Below are 18,735 nucleotides of genomic sequence, written 5' to 3' on the forward strand. Positions count from 1 at the left end.
TGATTCAGGGGTATGGGAAAACTCCAGTGGAGAAGGGGTGATTGCAGAAATCAGCCAGGGCAGGAGCCAGGGAGTCGGTGTGGTCCTTGATGGTTTTGGAGGAACAGAGGTGAACTTGTTTCGACGAGACTTTCATAGATTGGACTTGTCTAGAAACCTCATCAGCGGAGAACAGGGGAAAGGCAGTGAAGGTGGGAGGAGAGGTGGCTGCAGAAGGGCCAGAGGAAGAGCAGGGAGTAGGGGGGGTGAGGGGATAGGCGGAGAGAGAGGACAGGATGTCCTGAGTTTTAGAGATGAAGTGAGAAGCCAGTGCCGTGCAGAAGGCCTGGGAAGGGACAGGAGAGGTAGAGACTGTGGCAGGATTGGCCAGTTCCTTGCAGATTTTAAAGAGTTCAGCCGAGTTGTTAGATGCCGCAGAGATGCAGGCTTGGATATGAGCTCTCTTCTTGGTTAGGACACAGAGCCGGTATTGCCTTTGGAGCAGGCGGCAGGCCAGTTTGTCAGATGATGAACATGAAGCAAGCCATTTCCTCTCGGCCACCCTGCACTTGCGTTTTAGGGTGACGAGGTCTGAGTCGTACCAGGAGTTGCACTTGGCTCTGGGCTTCAGGCGGATTCTCATGACAGGGGCAAGGATATCAAGAGTATCAGATATAGCAGAGTGGAGCGTGGAGAGGGCTGTGACAGGGTGAGAGTCAGCCAAAGGGGGCGGTGGATGCGAGAAGGTGGCGGGGAAAGCCTCAGCTGACACGCGCTTCATGGGTCGGATGACCGAGAAGGTGGGTGGCAGTGATGGAAGTGGCATGGCCTGAGGGGTAGGGAGGGTGAGGTGGGAGGAGAGGAGACAGTGATCACTCCAGGAGAGAGGAGTGGAGAGAGGAACAGAGAGGGGAAGGTCTGAGGAGATCAGAGCATCCAGAGTGTGCCCTGAGTGAGTCGGGCCAGAGGGGAGAATAGTGAGGGAGAGAGAGTCGCAGAGGTCGCAAAAGAGTCAGAGGAAGGACAGGAGGCATCGAGGTGGATGTTGAAGTCCCCAAGAAGGAGGAGTTGAGTGATTGAGGCCAGGAGTGAGGAGGAGAGGTCTGCCCACTCAGAGAGGAAGGAGGAGATCTGACCAGGTAGCCGATAGATAGCAGCCACAGTAAGGGGATGGCTAGGCGAGATAGAGAGCCTGCAGACAAGGCATTCAAAAGAGGAGTAGGCCTGCGTAGGAGTGACAGAGGCAAGAATCCACTCGGGGAAGATCAGGGCTACACCCCCACCAGAGCGATTGGACCTGGCTGCGGAGAGGGTCTTGTAGCCGTCAGGTAGGAGCGTGTCGAAGCTAGTGATAGAGCTGGCCGTGAACCATGTCTCATTGAGACTGAGGACATCAAGGTCAAGTTCTTCAAGAAGGTGGTAGATATCAGAGGAGTGTTTGACAGCAGGGCAAGAGTTTAGAGTGGCAATATGGAGATGGTTGCCATCCTTGAAGGACTTCTGGGGAGGGGTACAAATCAGAGGTACGCCCTTCGGAGGTGTAGAAGGAGCCTGAGAGGAATTATTATCCACATCTACGGCTTTGACATCTGACATCTGATGGAGAGAGACGATCATTATCAGGCCATAACTGAAATAGACAGAAAACAGGATTAGCATCCCATTATTCTGAATCCTTAACCTTAGAGGGAGCTTTGATCTTGATTGATCTGAGGGCTTTCTTGACCAGAAAGTGTCAACCTACCAGTTCTCCTTTCACTGCCCTGCAGAAATGGCCAATCTGGAGGCATTTATTCTTCTGTAGGATTTCCCTTCTTTTAATAGGGAAACATTTACTATCTCCATTTGAGACGCAGATATTGGATTAATGTGTGCATCCATACACCAACGTACCCATTTAGCCCATAGCTGTTTTTTGTTGACTTGGCCTAAGAATCTCCTATGACCTGGAAAGTGTCATCCGAAAGGCATCTGAAAGCCCAGAAAAAGGCTGAAATCTTCAGACAATGAGGGATAAATGAGCCTTATTAAATCATGAGGCGGCCCCTCTGTGTACAGGAACAAAGACGGCCGCACTGGAAGAAGCCTAGGGATGTCCATCACTAGTTCCAGAAGTGCCGGAAACCAGACTTGAGACGGCCAAAATGGACTCACTAGAATCAATGATGCTTGCTCTCTGCGCACTTGTTCTAGTGCCCTCACTATCATGGAAAAGGGCGGGAAGGCATACCTGATTCCTTGAGAACAGTCCAGTAGAAAAGCATCCATCGCTAAGGCTTACAGATCTGGATGCCAACAGTAAGAGATGGGAACTTGGCAGTCCAGGCGAGAAACAAAAAAGTCTTTCTGAACTGGGCCCAAAGTGATTCTAACTGGAGAAACAGAAAGCTCTAGCTCGAGTCTGCAGTCACTCCTGTCCTGAGTTCCAATCCGCCACTATGCTGTCTAACTCTGGGAGGTATTCTGCTTGGAGAAAAATGTTTCTGTTTAGGCAATAATGCCAAAACCCTCTGGTTTGATCCACTAAGCCCTTTGACTTTGTCCCCCCCGCCCCCTGCTGTTGATGTAACCAACAGCTGACACATTGTCCATGGGCAGAAGAAGCAATTAATGTGTTCTTCCACCACACTTCTCACTGCAAACAAGCCTGCCTGTAGCTCCAAGCTTTTGATGTGTAAACGCCTTTCCTCTGCTGGCCATTTGCCTACTGTGGAAATATGTCCCTTTCTCGCTCCCCAACACAGAGAACAGGCGTCCGATTCCAAAAGGATATCTGGAGAACCAGAACTCTCTCTGCCGTTCCAGCCTTCCATGTGTTTCAGCCACCAATGAAGTTCTTCCTTGGCATCTGAAGAAAGACGAATAAATGGGAGTATCATTCTGAGTTAGGCAGTAAATCTGCTGAAGTACCGCCAAATTCAGTTACCGTTACCGCCACTTGGTCCCATGGGTTTAGAACAGGATTACAAGATGGTGCAAGGTGGTGTTAGTCCCCATTTATCCACTGGGGATTTTTGGTGCAATTACCACTGGTGTAATTACTGTTACCACCACTTGGTCCCATGGGTTAATCCCAATTTATGGCATCCATATGAGTCCATCCAAAATGATGTATGATATGATATGGCATTTTTAACGCGCCTGTAGACAAGTGTTTCTAGGCGCAACAGGACAAGGAGGGGGAAACATAGGGAGGACAAAACAACAGTCTTACTGTGGCGTTGCCCGCAGTGACGGGCGTACGCGGCGGCGTGACGTAGCATGCCGCCGCATAGTGTATAAATAAAGGGGCGTTCCCGGCAGCGAGCAGAGCGACCGGGAAGCCCGAACCGAAAGGCTGTGTCTGCGTCTCCTTTCGGGGCTGGGGCTTACGGGAACGCAACGGGGGGGCTCAGGACCGCCCCCCCAACAGTGGCGACGAGCGAGTGCGGATGCCCGGGCCCAGCGGTGCAGGCTTCCGAAATTTTTTTCTGCATACGCGGAGCGCCTGGATGTCCGTGTTACGCCGTGGCTGCGGCTCGTACACGCGGCCGACGGCCATTTTGTGTGACAGGCCGCTGATGTTCTCCGAGCTCCGGTTGGTGAGGGGAAGTGAATCCGGGCCTAATTTTTGCCAATTCTGCTTACAGGCAGCTTGATCTGCACACCCATGGTTGGATTGTGGATTTTTGTGTAGTTTTGGTGTAACTACGTCGTGTGAAAGCCGGGAGAAGGGTTAATATGGCTGGACTTGCTTAGCCTACTCCATATTCATGGCTTAATTTTTGGAACTACCAGGTCAGTGGTGGACGCCAGTGGGTGGAGACTGCAATCTTCTTCATCCCTTTCATCATCAAGTCGCTGTGGCTTCTTCTTCGTCCTCTTCATCATCAGGGAAGTACGGATTTGGAAGCTGGTGCCCTGCCCCACGTGGGTACTTGACATCTGACGTGACTGATTGAAGGCCCTCATACTGTGGGTGGTGTAGCGTGGCTGAGTTGCAGCCCCCAGGATAACTAGTGGGGGTTCCTGTGCGCTCGGTCCTATGAGTGACTCTGGAGATTCGGATGACGGGGCAGGGACTGCGCCAAACCTTCAATTGTTTGGGCAGCCTCCAGTAAGTCCAATGCAACAGCCGCCACCGGCTCCACAGTTGCCCCTGCCAGGACCTCCCGCAGTGCTGCTAGCTGTCCAACCTGGGATCCCCATTATGGCTCAGGCGAGAGCTCCTGCGGCCCACGCTGCTCTGCAGCCCATTCCCGAGTTTGATGCATCAGGGCCTCCGTCGAGCATGGGCCCCCGGTGGAGAAGGTGGATAAGTCGCCTGGACATGTATTTCAGAGCTTCTCAGGTGACGGACGATGACAGCAGAGTGGCCACCATGCTGTATTCCGCAGGACCTGTGGTCCAGGAGATATTTGAATCCCTCACACCTGCTAATGCCTCCTATGACGCGGCTAAGGCGGCGCTCCTTGCGCATTTCCCCCCCTTGCCAATGTGGACTTTGAGAGATTTGTTATGCTGTCGGCCAAACAGAAGGACGATGAGACACTGGACACCTTCTATGGCCGTTTGCGCCGCCTCTCTCTTGGATGTGCATGGACGGACGCAGAAGATATGATGCGCACGATGCTTATCCAGGCATGCTCGTCCGGCAAACTCAGAAGGCAGGTCCTCAGAGAGCCAGGCATCACTCTGCCCCGCATATTGGAGCTCGGCCGGTGCCATGAGGTGGCAGAGGCAAGGGCCAACAAGATGGAGGCAGGGTCCCGGTCAGTGCGATCGGAGGAAGTGTGTGCAGTGTGGCGAGGCGGCAGAGGCATGAGACGTCCCGGTGGAGGGCCCCGTGACAAGGCAGGCAGAGCCGCAGAGTCATGCCAGAAGTGCGGATACGACCTCCCTCACCCGACAGAGTGTCCGGCGGTTGGAAAAACCTGTGGGAGGTGTGGATTAGCCGACCACTTTTCGAGGGTATGCCGTGCAGCCCTGCCCGTGATGGTGCCGAGAGGCCAGCCAAGGACGTGGCCCCTACGCCAGAACCCGCCGACAAATGTGGCCCACGTGGATCAGGGAGAGGTGGATCCCCAGGTGGAGGGTGCCGAAGAGGAGGACGAAGAGAACATCTTCTTCGTCTCGAGTGTGGAGGTTCTGAAAAGGAAGAGCCGGAGGCAGCCCAGATGTGTGGTAGAGGTTAACAACTGCCCAGTCCCGGTGCTCGTGGATACGGGGGCCTCCGTGAATGTAATGGCCAGAGGACATTATGACAAGCTTGATCCCCTCCCGGGGCTGGACGCACCGAAAGCTCGCATCTTTGCGTTTGGAGGGCTGGAACCGATACCACTGGATGGTGCCTTTGTAGCCCGGGTGGAGCATGACGGCGCACAGATCAAGGCTGGCTTCTACGTCACCCCGGTGAGTGACAACACCCTGCTCAGCTGTGCGGCCGCCGAGGCCCTGGGGATCGTCAGCTTCGCCTATTCAGTATACGTGGAAGACATCAATGACCTCCTGGACAAGTACGCAGCACTCTTCAGTGGGATCGGGAAGATGACCGGCGAACCGGTCAGGCTTCACATTGATGAATCGGTCCAACTGATCGCCCTGAAACATCGCAGGGTACCGTTTCATCTGAGAGAGCAAGTGGACAAGGAGCTGGACAGTCTGGTAAAACTAGACATTATCGAAAAGGTGGAGGGCCCAACCCCCTGGGTGTCTCCGATCGTGGTGGCCAGAAAGCCGAAGCAGCCTGATGAGGTCCGCATCTGTGTCGACATGAGGCTCCCCAACAAGGCAATAAAGAGGGAGCGGCATCTCACTCCCACGATCGACGACATAATTGCAGAAGTGCAGGGGGCGAGGTTCTTCTCGAAACTGGACCTCCGAGCTGGTTACCACCAGGTCGTCCTTCACCCGGAGTCCAGGTATATAACGACGTTTACCACCCACCGGGGGTTGTACCGGTACAAAAGGCTGAGTTTTGGAGTGTCATCTGCGGCGGAGGTGTTCCAGAACATCATCAGGGGCGCCCTGGCAGATCTCGAGGGTGTCCTCAACATCAGCGACGACATCCTGGTGTTTGCCAAAACGGAAGTTGCTCACATGAGGAGGCTGGGCAAAACACTGGAACGACTCCAATCTCTGGGCCTTACCCTGCATAAGGAAAAGTGCGAGTTCATGCGTACTTCCATCGAATTCTTCGGGTTCGTGTTTAAGGAAGGAGGGGTCTCGCCTGATCCGAGAAAGGTCCAGGACATTAAGGCGGCACAGCCCCCAGAGTCAGTGTCAGAGGTGAGGAGTTTTCTGGGAATGGTGACCTACTGTGGACGTTTCATCCAGAACCTCGCCTCCAGGTCGGAACCACTCCGGGCGCTGACAAAGAAATAGTCAGCGTGGCACTGGGGCCCACTTGAGCAGGCCACCTTCGAGGACATCAAAGCAGCCCTCACAACGGAAGACACCATGGCGTTCTTTGACCCAGCCCTGGAGTCGGAGATCGTTGTTGACGCCAGTCCTTTTGGCCTGGGGGCCGTGCTGACTCAGGTGGACAGCAACGGGGGAGTTCGACCAGTGGCATATGCCAGTAAGGCACTATCAGAGACTGAGCAGAGGTACTCCCAGATCGAGCGGGAGGCCCTGGCGGTGCTGTGGGGCTGCAGACATTTTCGACTCTATGTCCTGGGTCGTCCGGTGACGGTGGTCACCGATCACAAGCCGCTGCTCCCGATTCTGGTGGGGTCATCGTCGAAGCCGCCAGCAAGGATTGAGAGGTGGATGCTCACCCTCCTTGAATATTCTGTCACCCTGGTGTACCGGCCTGGGGCCAACAATGCGGCAGACTACCTGTCCCGCCACCCGGGGGTGCGCGGTGGAGAGGGGCACGATGCCTGTGAGGAGGAGGGCTGACAACCATGTGCAGATGGTGGTAGAGGCGGCCACACCAAATGCGATGCCGCTGGCGGAGCTGGAGGCCGCGGCGGCCCAGGATGAGTGCTTTCAAGTATTAAGGCACTCGATGCAACACGGGACCTGGAAGTCCGCCCTTGAGGCGGTGGCCGGGCGGACGCATGAGGCCAAGACAACGCTTGAACAGCTGTGGAAGGTCAAAGATGAGTTGTCGTTTTCGGAGTCGGGCCTTCTGCTCCGCGGTGACCGGATTGTCGTACCCCTGTCAAAAGTGAGGGAGGTAATCACCCTGGCACACCATGGACACCAAGGCGCGGCCAAGACCAAGGCGCGACTCCGGCTGAAAGTCTGGTTTCCAGAACTAGAAAGGAAGGTTGATGACTTTGTGGCGGCATGCCTGTGGTGCCAGGCAGCTTCTCCTCTGCAACGGGAGCCCGAAATAGAAGTGATGCCTCGAGGTACCCGGCCCTGGGAGGTCATCCACGCGGATTTTGGATCGACGTCGGTGGGCACCCACTTCCTGGCCATTGTTGACGAGTACTCCAGGTATCCAGAGGTGGAGTTCGTCGAGTCTGTGGTGTTTGAGCATGTGGTGGTGGCGGTGGAGAAGATCTTTGCAGCCCACGGGTTTCCCCACACCCTGTGCTCAGACAACGGGGCTCCCTTCCAAAGTGAGCGGTTCTCCGAGCTAATGGAGAGCTGCGGGGTGCAGCACAGAAAGGTGTCCCCGCTGTGGCCCCGAGCTAATGGCGACGCAGAGAGGCTCATGCGGACTTTGAACAAGACATTCCGGATTGCCCAGGGACAGGGTCAACCCCTTGAACGGGCCCTGTACCAATTCCTGCGGGTGTATCGAACCACCCCGCATGCTTCAACTGGAGTGGCTCCTGCGGAAGCGCTGTTCAAAAGATGTCCCCGGGGTCTGCTCCCAGAGGTGGGGGAGAAGGAACCGGGAGTGATTGACGATCAGCGGGTTGCGACGGAGAGGAGAACAAGGGTGGACCAGGAAAACCTACGCCGGGGTCTCCGGCCCCAACGGTTGGAGCCGGGAGACGAAGTTCTGGTCCGCAACCGACACCCCCACGGGATGCTCTCGCTTCCCTATGAACCCGAGCCTTTGGATGTGGTGGCCATCAAGGGGTCCATGGTGACGGCCTCGGATGGGCGAACTGCCGTTACCCGGAATGTGAGTTTTTTCAAGAAACTGGGTGATCCCCGGACTGACACTCTGCCGGAACCTGACCCACCAGAGGACCCCGGCGACGGTGACTTCCGGGACGAGCTCCCAGACTCCCCAATCCGGGGAGCCGCAGCTGAGGGACACCGCGGGCCGGAGGTAGGCAGGAGGTACCCCCAGAGGGCTAGGCGAGGGAAACCTGCTTACCTCAACGAGTATGTTCTTGGACACTTAGTGTGTAAATTGTGACGCAGGGATCCGGGTGGTTGACAATAAAGGGGTGTTGGGTGTGCAGTGGGGTTTTGTAGCATAGTGGTGTGTGTTAAAACATAATGCTCATTAAAAGGATTATTTTGTGGTTCCTCCCGAAAAAGGAGGAGTGTGGCGTTGCCCGCAGTGACGGGCGTACGCGGCGGCGGGACGTAGCACGCCGCCGCATAGTGTATAAATAAAGGGGCGTTCCCGGCCGCGAGCAGAGCAACCGGGAAGCCCGAACCGAAAGGCTGTGTCTGCGTCTCCTTTCGGGGCTGGAGCTTACGGGAACGCAACGGGGGGCTCAGGACCGCCCCCCAACACTTACTAGGCCCTGTGTCATGCAGATCGCGCAAGTGCAGGGAAGTGGAAGGGGAGAAGTGCCGTGGGAGGGGGGAGGGAGTAGTGCAGGTAACTCAAAGTGCAGCCAGAGTGTGGCTCATACGTGCAATGGAAGCGTCTCTGCTTATGGCAGACTCAGAAGTGTGAGAACTCTTCTTTTTACGCTTAGGGGGGGAATCCGAGTCATCTGAATCAAAAGGGAAAACCCTAAAACATTAAGGACTTGTGCTGACTCTTCCACTACATAGACCCAATGGGGTATTTGCCAATGAGCATGCATCGCGGACCCTTCTCTTTTCCTTTTCATAGCACTTTTTAAAGGAACAACAGTGGCGGGTGAATCAGAGGAATCATTGGAGTCCTTTGCAATATGCTTGGATTTGAAAAAAATGTCCATGGACGGGAGAGAAGGGCCTTAGGCTGAGGCAATAGTCTTGGCTAGAGTGTTATTTAGGTAAATACATTTTGAATCCATGGCATCCTGAACTACTTGCACTATCACGTTGGGGTCACTACAACGCCCCACCTTGCTCACTCGCTGAGAGGCAGTGGCAGCAATATCAGGGCCTCAGAACTGCCTCCCTTTCTGAGAAAGGGTCATGAGTCCCTGCACTAGCAGGAACATTTGGGGACTTTCAATTTGCGGTATCATGGCGAATGGAGGGAAAGCGTATTATGTGGCTGGGCCCCAGACCTTGTGAAAGGCATCCATCGCTACTGCTTCCGGATCGGGTCTCCAGTTGAAGGAGAGGAGAGGTCTCCAGGCTTGGGAGGATAGCTCAGCGGCAACATGCTCGCCTTGGAAACAAGACAACACGGAGCAACACAGGTTCGATCCCCGGGTCCACGCTTAGAAACCTCTGGGTATTAAGCGTGTTATAAATAACCTATCATATCATATCATATCAAGAACTGTGTCAGCTTCCTGTTCAATCTCAACGCAAACAAATCCTTCTGACATGGGCCCCTCTGACTCATGATCTCCTGGAACACTGTTTCATCCAGCTGACAATAGCTGGAGACCCGCCGGTGTCTCGAGTTTCAGTCTGCTACCTGGTTCTGGACACCTAGCAGGTGCTCTGCCGTCACACTGATCCTCCTCTGAAGGCATAAATGCCAGCAATCTTTTGCTAGCTCTGCTAGCATCTTGGACTTCGCCCTGCCCAGGCGATTGATATACCTGACCGCGGAAACGTTGTCCATCTTCAGAAGAATGGAACATTTGGTCTTCTCCTGGGTCCAGCATTGCACTGCAAGTGAGCCTGCTAGCAATTTGAGGCAATTTATGTGGAGGGCTAGCTCCTCCTCTGACAATCTCCCTCCTGTTGTCAAATCGCTGCACCAGGCTCCCCAGCCCCATTGGTTGGCGTCCAATTCTATAATGAGGTCTGGGGATGAGCCAAATATCGCCCTCACATTCCAGCCATCATGTGGTGATACCACCACTCCAGACCTGTCCTCGCCACCTGCGAAATGGGGACTCTCTGCTCATAAGGCAGCCCCTGCCTGAGGTGTTGTATTTTTAAGCGTTGCAACGCTCGATAATGAAGTGGTCCTGGAAATATGGCTCGGATTGATGATGATAGACGGCCTACTAGCTTGGCTAGTCCCGTCAGGAATATATAATCCTTCGACGTCATGGCCTTTATCTTCTTCTTGATGGAGTTTACGTTGTCTAGGGGCAGTCTGAGGGTTCCCTGTTCTGTGTCTACAATGAACCCCAGAAATTCCTTTGACTGGGCCAGAATTAGCTCCGACTTCACCCAGTTGATCAGAAACCCCAACTGTTGCAACAAGTCGGTTGTGGTCCTCAGTTGCTCCACGAGCAATTCCCTGTCCTGGCACATTAGACATATGTCGTCCAGGTATATAATCAATCTGATGCCTTGTTCACTGAGACGTCCTACCACTGGCTTCATCAGCTTGTTAAAGCACCAAGGAGATGATGCCAGCCCGAATGGCAGGCTCATAAACTCCCATCTCTGTCCTCTCCATAGACATTGGAGTAGATGACGCTGATTCTGATTTATGGGAACTGTCAGATAAGTGTCTCTGAGGTCCACTTGTGCTAGCCAAACCCCTTTATGGAGTATGTCCCTCAGCAGATGGACTCCCTTCATCTTGTAATGTCTATATATCAGACAGGCATTCGGCGCCCTGAGGTTGATTGCTGTTCTCACCTTGCGGCTGCCTCTTACCAAAAACATGTTGCTTAAGAAACCTCCATGCACCACTGCCACTGTCTACTAGAATTTCGTCTTTCCTGGTAAGGTTGATCGGTCTTGGCAGATACACCTGCACCGGTTCTTTCAAGAATTCCAGCCGGAAACCTTGTATCATTTCCAATACCCAGGAGCCCACAGATCCCTCTCTCCACCTGTGTAAACCCTGTGCAACCCCCCCCCACCCCCCAGGCGAGATGTATGTGCTTTGCGTGCATTCTCACATTAAGGGCACAGCTCTTACCTGTGATACTGTGCTGTTGCTTGCCATTGGAACTCCAGCCTCTATCTGTACCCCTTCCTCTCGATGGAAAGACGGGGTTGGCTCGGCGGTCCTCTTGCTCTCTCCATTGCACTCTGTTAACAGAGGGCCTGTATGATTTATAATGGCTGGCCAAGCAGCCTCTGCCTCTGACAGCCCTTTCAAAACATTTTCTGTCAAAGATCTTTTTCAAAGAGGACTGCGCCTTGTCTAGTGTAGCGTAGGTATTCGGAAATTTGGCCACGTCCTTGATGAAAGTCTCTTCAAATAACTTCCCCTTGGCTGCCGCTGCTGCATCCAACGGGGCCAGCTCACCTAGCTTGGAGTCAATGTTCACTAGGATGGACCGTCTTCTCTTGGTCGCTATGGCGCGATTGCATTACCCAATGAACATATAGCTCTCTGCGCCTAGCCACACACCACACCTGGGTCTATTGACTCCTTCTTTTGCTTGGTCTCCTCTGGAGCTTTCAAATCTTTGTGATTGGCCCACCCACACCCAGTAGCTTGTCCTGGCATGCTCTCCAGGATCTGTTTATGCCTCTCTTAACGTCCTTGCCGTACCTCCCCATGAAGGCCAACATGCGCTCATACATTTCTGTCATCTCTGCTACCCCTTTTGGCACCGTGGGTCTGGGGCACTCTGCCCGCATCTTATTTCTGGCTTCCTTGCTTAATGGAGCCCTCAGCCTCTTCCTGAAGTAGGCTGCAATGTTGGTGGCTGGTTCCCACTCCGCACCTGGGATGGATTAATGCATCAGGGTCGAATTCCTCCCCTTGTGCCTCATCGGCTGAAGGACTGCTACTTTTGCTCCTGTGCTTCCTGGCACCGCTGGAGGACGAGTCCTCTGAATCGTGCGAGCTCAAATACCTATGAATCATTGCTGCTCTGCAAGCTCTCATTTGCTGACTCATCTGAGCTTTCCTGGCCATATCTGCTCCATGACCTCACCCTTCCCTTGCCACTACCCTTTTGTGTGGCGTACTGGGGGTCTGGGCGCTGTGTGCCGTGCAGGTCTTTTTTCTTCCCCCTTTTTCCTCTATGTGCCTCTCTCCACAATTCCTCCATTCTTTTCTTTTAATTAAAATATTTACGGTTTGTATCTTAAACCTTACATTTCTCAGTACTTATTGTACGTCTACTAAAATGAGCTTGAAACATACTTTGTCACTTCTCATAACAGTCATGGTGTGTGTTCATAGCTTTCATCTGTCATATCAGTCCAGAAGCGGACGATAGTGGTTACCATTCTTCTATTATTGCCCATCAGTATTTGTGACCAGCTTTCTGAGACGTCGGAGCGCTGGCGTTTTTTCCACTGATGGCCATACGTTTTTTGGTTAATGCTTGACATTCCATTAAAATGTGACATATACTTTCAATTTCTTCTTTCTTTTTGCAGAATCTGCATGATTGATTGGTGGATTTGTTCAGGCTTCTTTTCCCTATGATCTCCTGAGTGGGGAGAATATTCAGTCTGAGTCTCAGGAAAGTGTCTCGTATTATTCGATCCGGAAACAAATTAAGGTAGTGCGGTAGTTGATTTAGAGCCCTTACTTCTCCTTCGCATGTAATGTTTCATTTGTATTGATTTTTCAGGATCTGCGTCTCAGTCTAGCCTAGCGAGATGTATTTTTGCTTTCTGCGGTCTGTTTATTAACATTTCCATGGAAATGTCCTTTTCCATCCGTATGCTATCTATGGATTCCTTCCATTTTGTCAAAGCAGCATCATTGAACTTGATGGGTTTACCTCTTAATATGTCCAAAGCAGGTATCATGTCTTCGTTGTTCAATTTTCTATAGAAATCAAGTTTTTTCCATGTGATGATGGAATGTAGGGATTGGAGTGCAAGTTCATATCTTATCCGCGGCATGGGGGTAGATTGTGGAAGAGCTAGTATTTTCCTCCAAAATAAGGCCTCTATTTTTTCCCATATGGCCTGGTACAAGTTTAGCATGGTCTCACCGCCATATGCCGGTATGGCAGTCACTTTTTGCCTGTAGAATGTTACAACTGGCTTGATGGAGAATTTGCCTACATACTTCTTATGTATAATGAGGCATTGTCTCGCCAAAGCGTTGGCTTTGGATTTGAGTTGGAGGGTCCAGTTTTGCTCTGTATGAGATTGGTTGATCCATATGCCCAGATATTTGAACGTATGAACTTGTTACATTTTTTGTTTTTGCAGGTAGAATGCCTGTTGGTTTTTCTTTCCTCGATGTTGCTGGGTTAGAGTCATGATTTTTGTCTTTTTTACATTTATGACAAGTTCATTTGCTTCCATATATTCTTGCATTTTGTCCAATACAATTTGCAATCCGCGAGGTGTTTTTGTCAGGATAACAATATCATCGGCATACATTAAGCAAGGGAGTGTTGTGGCATTTCGTTTTGGCGGATTCATCCTTGGAGTATAGATGTTTTCTTCGAAATCTGAGGTGAAGAGATTGTATAGCGCAGCTGCTAGTGGGCATCCTTGTTTCAGTCTGTGCCAGGTTCGTATTGATTTTGTTACTAGCCCGTCCTTAGTCATTCGGGCCTGTACCTTTGTGTTGGAGTAGAGTAGTTTTATGGGCTCTAGTATGTCACTCGGGCAGCCCCATCTTTTGAGTTTGTCCCATAGTATGTTGTGATTTATCTTGTCAAAGGCAAGGTGAAGATCAACAAAGGCAGCGTACGTTTGAGTTTTGGTGTTCACTGCTTCATGTTTTCACAGGTTCAGGATGATAAGATTTACGTTTGTACCCACTTGTTTTACGAATCCAGTTTGTCTGGCAGCCTGTCTCTTTGCCATTGTGGCCCAGTTGTTAAGTTTTGTAAGTTGGCAAAGATTTTCCCGAGCGGGTCTAGCAGCCCAAGTGGTCGGTAATTCAATGGTTCTTTTGTCGGTCCCTGTTTGTATTTAGGGATTAAAGTCGCCAGTTGCCAGGTTTCCTGTACTGTGTTTGTACGATTTATCAGTTTGAAGATAGCAGTGCAGAAGGCTGCCCAGGATTCTGGATTCTTTTTAATAGTTCAATCAGAGAGGCCATAAAGGTCGGGTGCCCGAGAGATATTTAGTTTCTGTATTGCATTCGATATGTCAATGGGCTCCCATGCAAATGACCATCTCTTTTTGTTTGCTTGATTAGTGTTTTTCTTTGTTGCAGGTCTCTCTTTGTAAAGTTCCTCAAAATATGCTATCCATGCAGATTGTTGTACATCTACAATCATTTTTTCATTATATGGCTTTTGTGGATTTAAGAGGTCACATAGGAGCCTCGTGTTGTGCGATTTTAATGCTCCCAGCATGTTTTTGGCATCTTCTTGGTCTCTAGTCATTTTGGCTGTTTTAAGCCAATTTTTATATTTTTGCTTGACTGCCTTGGTTTTTAGTTTTTTTTTTGTGGGTGAATCATGTTTAATCTGTTTCATGAATTTTTTCAGATCTTTCTTTTTCGCGGCTATTGATTTGTATATACATAATTGGTGTTGGAATATGAGCTGTGTTTGAGCATGGAGTTGTGTGTGAATCCAGGCATAATTAATTCATTTTCGCATGATCTTCCATCTGCGTTTGTTTGAAGGTTTCTGTGAGTTGTGATAGATGCGCATGTGAGATCTTGAGGCGATTCATGCCTGTATTGGTATATATCGGTGGGATGTTTATTCTTTCTGTGTTTGATTCAATCGTCTTCCATGTTCGAAACATCATATAATGGTCACTATGTTGTGAATGTTTAGTTAGCTTGCTTGTTACGCACTTGGTTATACCAGCTGAGCTGTAAATGTAATCAATTATAGTCTTGCTTTTGCCTCGTGACCATGTAGGAGTGGGCTTGTTCGTGCCAGGGTCGAAAGCATCTAGGCATTCTATCTTTCTGTCATTCATCTCAGTCGTCCATCTGTGTGCACGTTGTTGTACTAGATGATCTTCTAGTAGTTTCCCATCTTGATTGAATAGGTGGAAGTTGAAATCACCACATATGATGAAATCCGCAGTTACATATTTCAGCATGGTCAAGTCAATGGCTGAGAGTATGGATCACTTTCTTGTCTTCTGATTTTCTTGGGTTCCAGTATATGTTTATAATTCCTAGGTAGGATTTAGGAATTCTTGATTCCTCGGGATTGAGGTCTTTAGCAGCAACCCTGCAATGAGCCAATATGGTAATCTGCGCCCAGATGTCTATGTTGTTGTACTCAATTACTTCGTATTGTGTACCTAGTTTGATCAGTGTTAGTAAACCTGCTGACGGTCGTCCTTTCTCTTTGCAAATGGCCGGGTTCATGTAGACAGTGTAGCCTTCGCATAATGGCTGTTGGAGTATCCAAGTCTTCTGTAGGCATATAATTTGTGAACTTGCCATGTCCAATCTTTTGGTGTGAAATAAATGTAAATGGCCCCGGGTGTTCTATGAGCAAATCGTGGCTGTGTGATTTTGACTATATGCTTGTGGTTTTTGGCGTTCTTGATTTCGGGGTCCACTTTCTATTGAAGGGTGATCTTTGACCTTCGAGGGATTTATATAGATTGCTGGTGTTCCCTGATACAGCAGCCATTTTCTTCCGCTTGGCGATCCATTGGTGTAGTTATTGAGTACAAGCTTTCGCGGCTACTAATGTTTGAGCATAGTGAGATGTGTACCCTTTCTTGGAATGGGGCGCTTGAAATGCCTAGGTTTATCTTCTTGTTCTACAATCGTTAAATCAAAGCCTAGGTGTCTAATCTCGCGCATACATGATTCAATGGATTTCAAGACTTCAAATGATGCGCAATCTATCCAGATCTTGTCCAATCTTTTTGTTTCTGTGAATTCATTTGATTTGATATCTTTTGATTTCAGAAGTTTCAATTTCGGTATTGCATGGAATAGTTGCAATGTGTTTGATCTGTTCAAAATGAGCTTGTCTTCTAAGTTGGTCATTCTTTCTAGTTTCAGCATGTTACGTTTGCTCCACTTAAGGGGGTTTATGAATTGCGGGAGTTTGATTGTGAGGTGTTGGTTTATGCTTCTTTCTTCCAGTATGGTCGTGTTATTAGAAACTTCTATCCTTGGCCGCGAGTGTCTGCTGGAGTGCCCGCTTTCTTCTAGAGCAATTAGAACTTTCTTTGTTGGTGTAGATCTGTTGGTGTAACAGCTTAAATCAGAGTCGGAGATATCTTTGCATGTCAGGGTGAGACATGTATGCTGTTCTGAATAGGTCTCCTCATAGCAATCTACAACTATTAGTGATGAGTCGTTGTGCTGCACATTTCCTTGTTCATTGCTCAAGGTATTTTCAATAGAATATGTGGACAAGTTCATTAAAAGTTCAATATTGGCATGATCCACATCAGCTGATGTTGGAATCGTGAAGTGTGTGTCTGCTTTCATCGATTTGGCCTTATCATGGTTCGGCCATTGAATGTATTTTAGTGCTTGAGTTTTGTTGTCGACAATTGCTTGTTTGGGTTCTATTTTCTGTTTGTCTTTCGTGATTTTGGTGGAAGTGTTTGTTAGATTTCTGAGAAATGCCCTTGAACCCTTTTGTTGTTTTTTTGTTTGGTTCTTTATGTTCACCTTTTTCACTTTTGGTTGTGAATTTTGCTGGTTTTGTTCAAATATACTATAAGTTTGTTTTGCTTTTTCTTTACTGTCGCCTTTATTTGATATCAGTTCCTTAGTGTGAGATTGTGTATCGTTTGATGTTGCAGGGTGGGGATATCTAATGTTAGATCGATCAATAGGCCTTCTGCTATTGTTGTAGGATTGCTCTCTTGCAATTTGTCATTTTGGGGGTCATTGGGTTTCGCAACCTTTTTACCGGTTTGGGTATATGCTTCCCTCCTATCTTTGTGGGACAAGATAGTGCCATCTTTTATGAGGGCCTTTTTACTTTATCAGTGTTCATCATTGAGATTAAAGCGTTGGTAAGGTCTGTTTTTTCGGTTCGATCTTGTCTGGCAATATCTGCGAGTCTTTGTTGCCAGAATAAGCTGGTTTCTGCCTCAATGTTAAGGCGATCTTGTATATTTGTCATGAGGACTTTGTGGGTTTATTGCTTCGCGTATATGGAGCCTAGTATGGTTACTTGTTCTCTCGAAGCTTCGTGGTTGACTTCCTGGAGTTTCATGTAGGGGATCATCGCCTGTTTGGTGACAGCAATCAACATATTCTGTAAGTCGACCATGGTGGTCGGGATTGATTCGTGGTGGTAATATTCAACAAAGCAGTAAATAAAGTTTCACTTATTTGATGCTCGAGCAGCAAAGAAAGAGGATGAAAGAAGGAAGTCAAGGTATATTATAACGACTATGGACTGTGATTGGATATGTAAAGTCAGGTGGACTCAGGAACCAATTATCAACAAGCTACAAAATGTGCTTAATTAATGGGAATTGTAGTTCTTTTTGAATATTTGTTTATGGTTGTAATGTGTTTTTTATTCACTGCTCTAGAAGTAAAGAGTTCAGATGAGCATAATCCGAGCCTCCGGGACTTGACATAGTATTTATGTCAAGTCCCGGAGGCTCGGATTATGCTATTGCAAGAGATTGCAAGGGATTGGCTTAGCAAGTGGCATGTCCAGAGACACGCCGTCTTGCCTTGGGACTGTTCCATTGTATTACTCTGCTAACTAAGCATGTTAATGCTGTTTATTGGAAAAAAAAATCTGAAACGTTTTTCTTTCCTACTGTTTTTTTCCAGTAAAGAAGATCCTGCATAATAAGAAGTCTGCAGTCTTTCTGTTGAATTGCTAATCGCCCTCGGTATCTTGAGTGGGGGTTTAGATTCTCTTAAGGCCACAGAGGTGAGTATTATGCATTAATATTCTTTGGCAGGAAATAAATAAATTACATTTTAAGGAACTTTTTGAAGAACAGGTTTGAGAAAATATAAAATGGCACTCCTTAATGAGGGAGGTCCATTTCCACTGAAACAGTCAATCACAATCGCAATATGAAAAAGCTTGTGTACTTAGTAATTTGTCCTACTTTAGGGATCAGAACATATTATCCCTTTCCTTTGATAGAACCTGTCTATCTTGGGCCAGGGCCAGGAGGTACACCAGAATTCCTGTCCACATCACATTGGCCATTGCATCCCATCACCCAGTATGGAGTTCCAGAGGTGCTCAGAAAGATCCTTCGCCATCCCGTCAGTCACTCAGTCACATCATCTTTGAGCTGTGGATATTGTTTGCACCAGAGAAGCCAGGGAGCAGAGAGCAGCAGGATGGACAGCTTAGGGGCTTGCCTGCTTTCCGAAATGCTGGCCATGTGTTTCTGAGGGGCTGCAGCGTGGCTAGGGAGCTGTGTCTCCAGAGAGCAGGAACGAAGCATCTTGTAAGCTGCTGTTGGCAGGTGGAACATTGCTTGTTCCCTTGGGACCTGTGCCAGCCCCAAAGGTGTCTGAGGGGCAGGTGATGAGAACCTGACCTCAGACCTGCGTAACCAGGAGGGACCCCTTGTCACTGCGCTGCTGCCCGGGTCATTCGCGTGAAGTAAGAGAGAGAGACTCAAGAGCATTTGACTGACTGAAGCAGAGCGGGTGAAAGGAAAGGCATAAAAGCCGCACAGAGCGGAAAATAGGAAAGAAAAGGAAACTTGCAAAGAAACAGATTGAATGAAAAGTGACGAGGTCAAGAGAAA

At 49.4% G+C, this 18,735-nt stretch overlaps 1 long non-coding RNA gene across 2 annotated transcripts in view; it reads left to right on the forward strand.

The window, feature by feature from the left end:
- LOC138471645 (uncharacterized) overlaps positions 1 to 18,735 on the forward strand; it is a 259,352-nt gene that overhangs the window by 100,070 nt on the left and 140,547 nt on the right. For both annotated transcript variants that reach the window (XR_011268478.1, XR_011268477.1), the window contains exon 3: positions 17,792 to 17,894. This is a non-coding gene — a long non-coding RNA (uncharacterized lncRNA). The remainder of the gene's footprint in view (positions 1 to 17,791; positions 17,895 to 18,735) is intronic.

This window comes from Ambystoma mexicanum, chromosome 8 (assembly GCF_040938575.1).
Source record: "Ambystoma mexicanum isolate Mex_15411 chromosome 8, UKY_AmexF1_1, whole genome shotgun sequence".
NCBI classification, from domain to species: Eukaryota; Metazoa; Chordata; class Amphibia; order Caudata; family Ambystomatidae; genus Ambystoma; species Ambystoma mexicanum.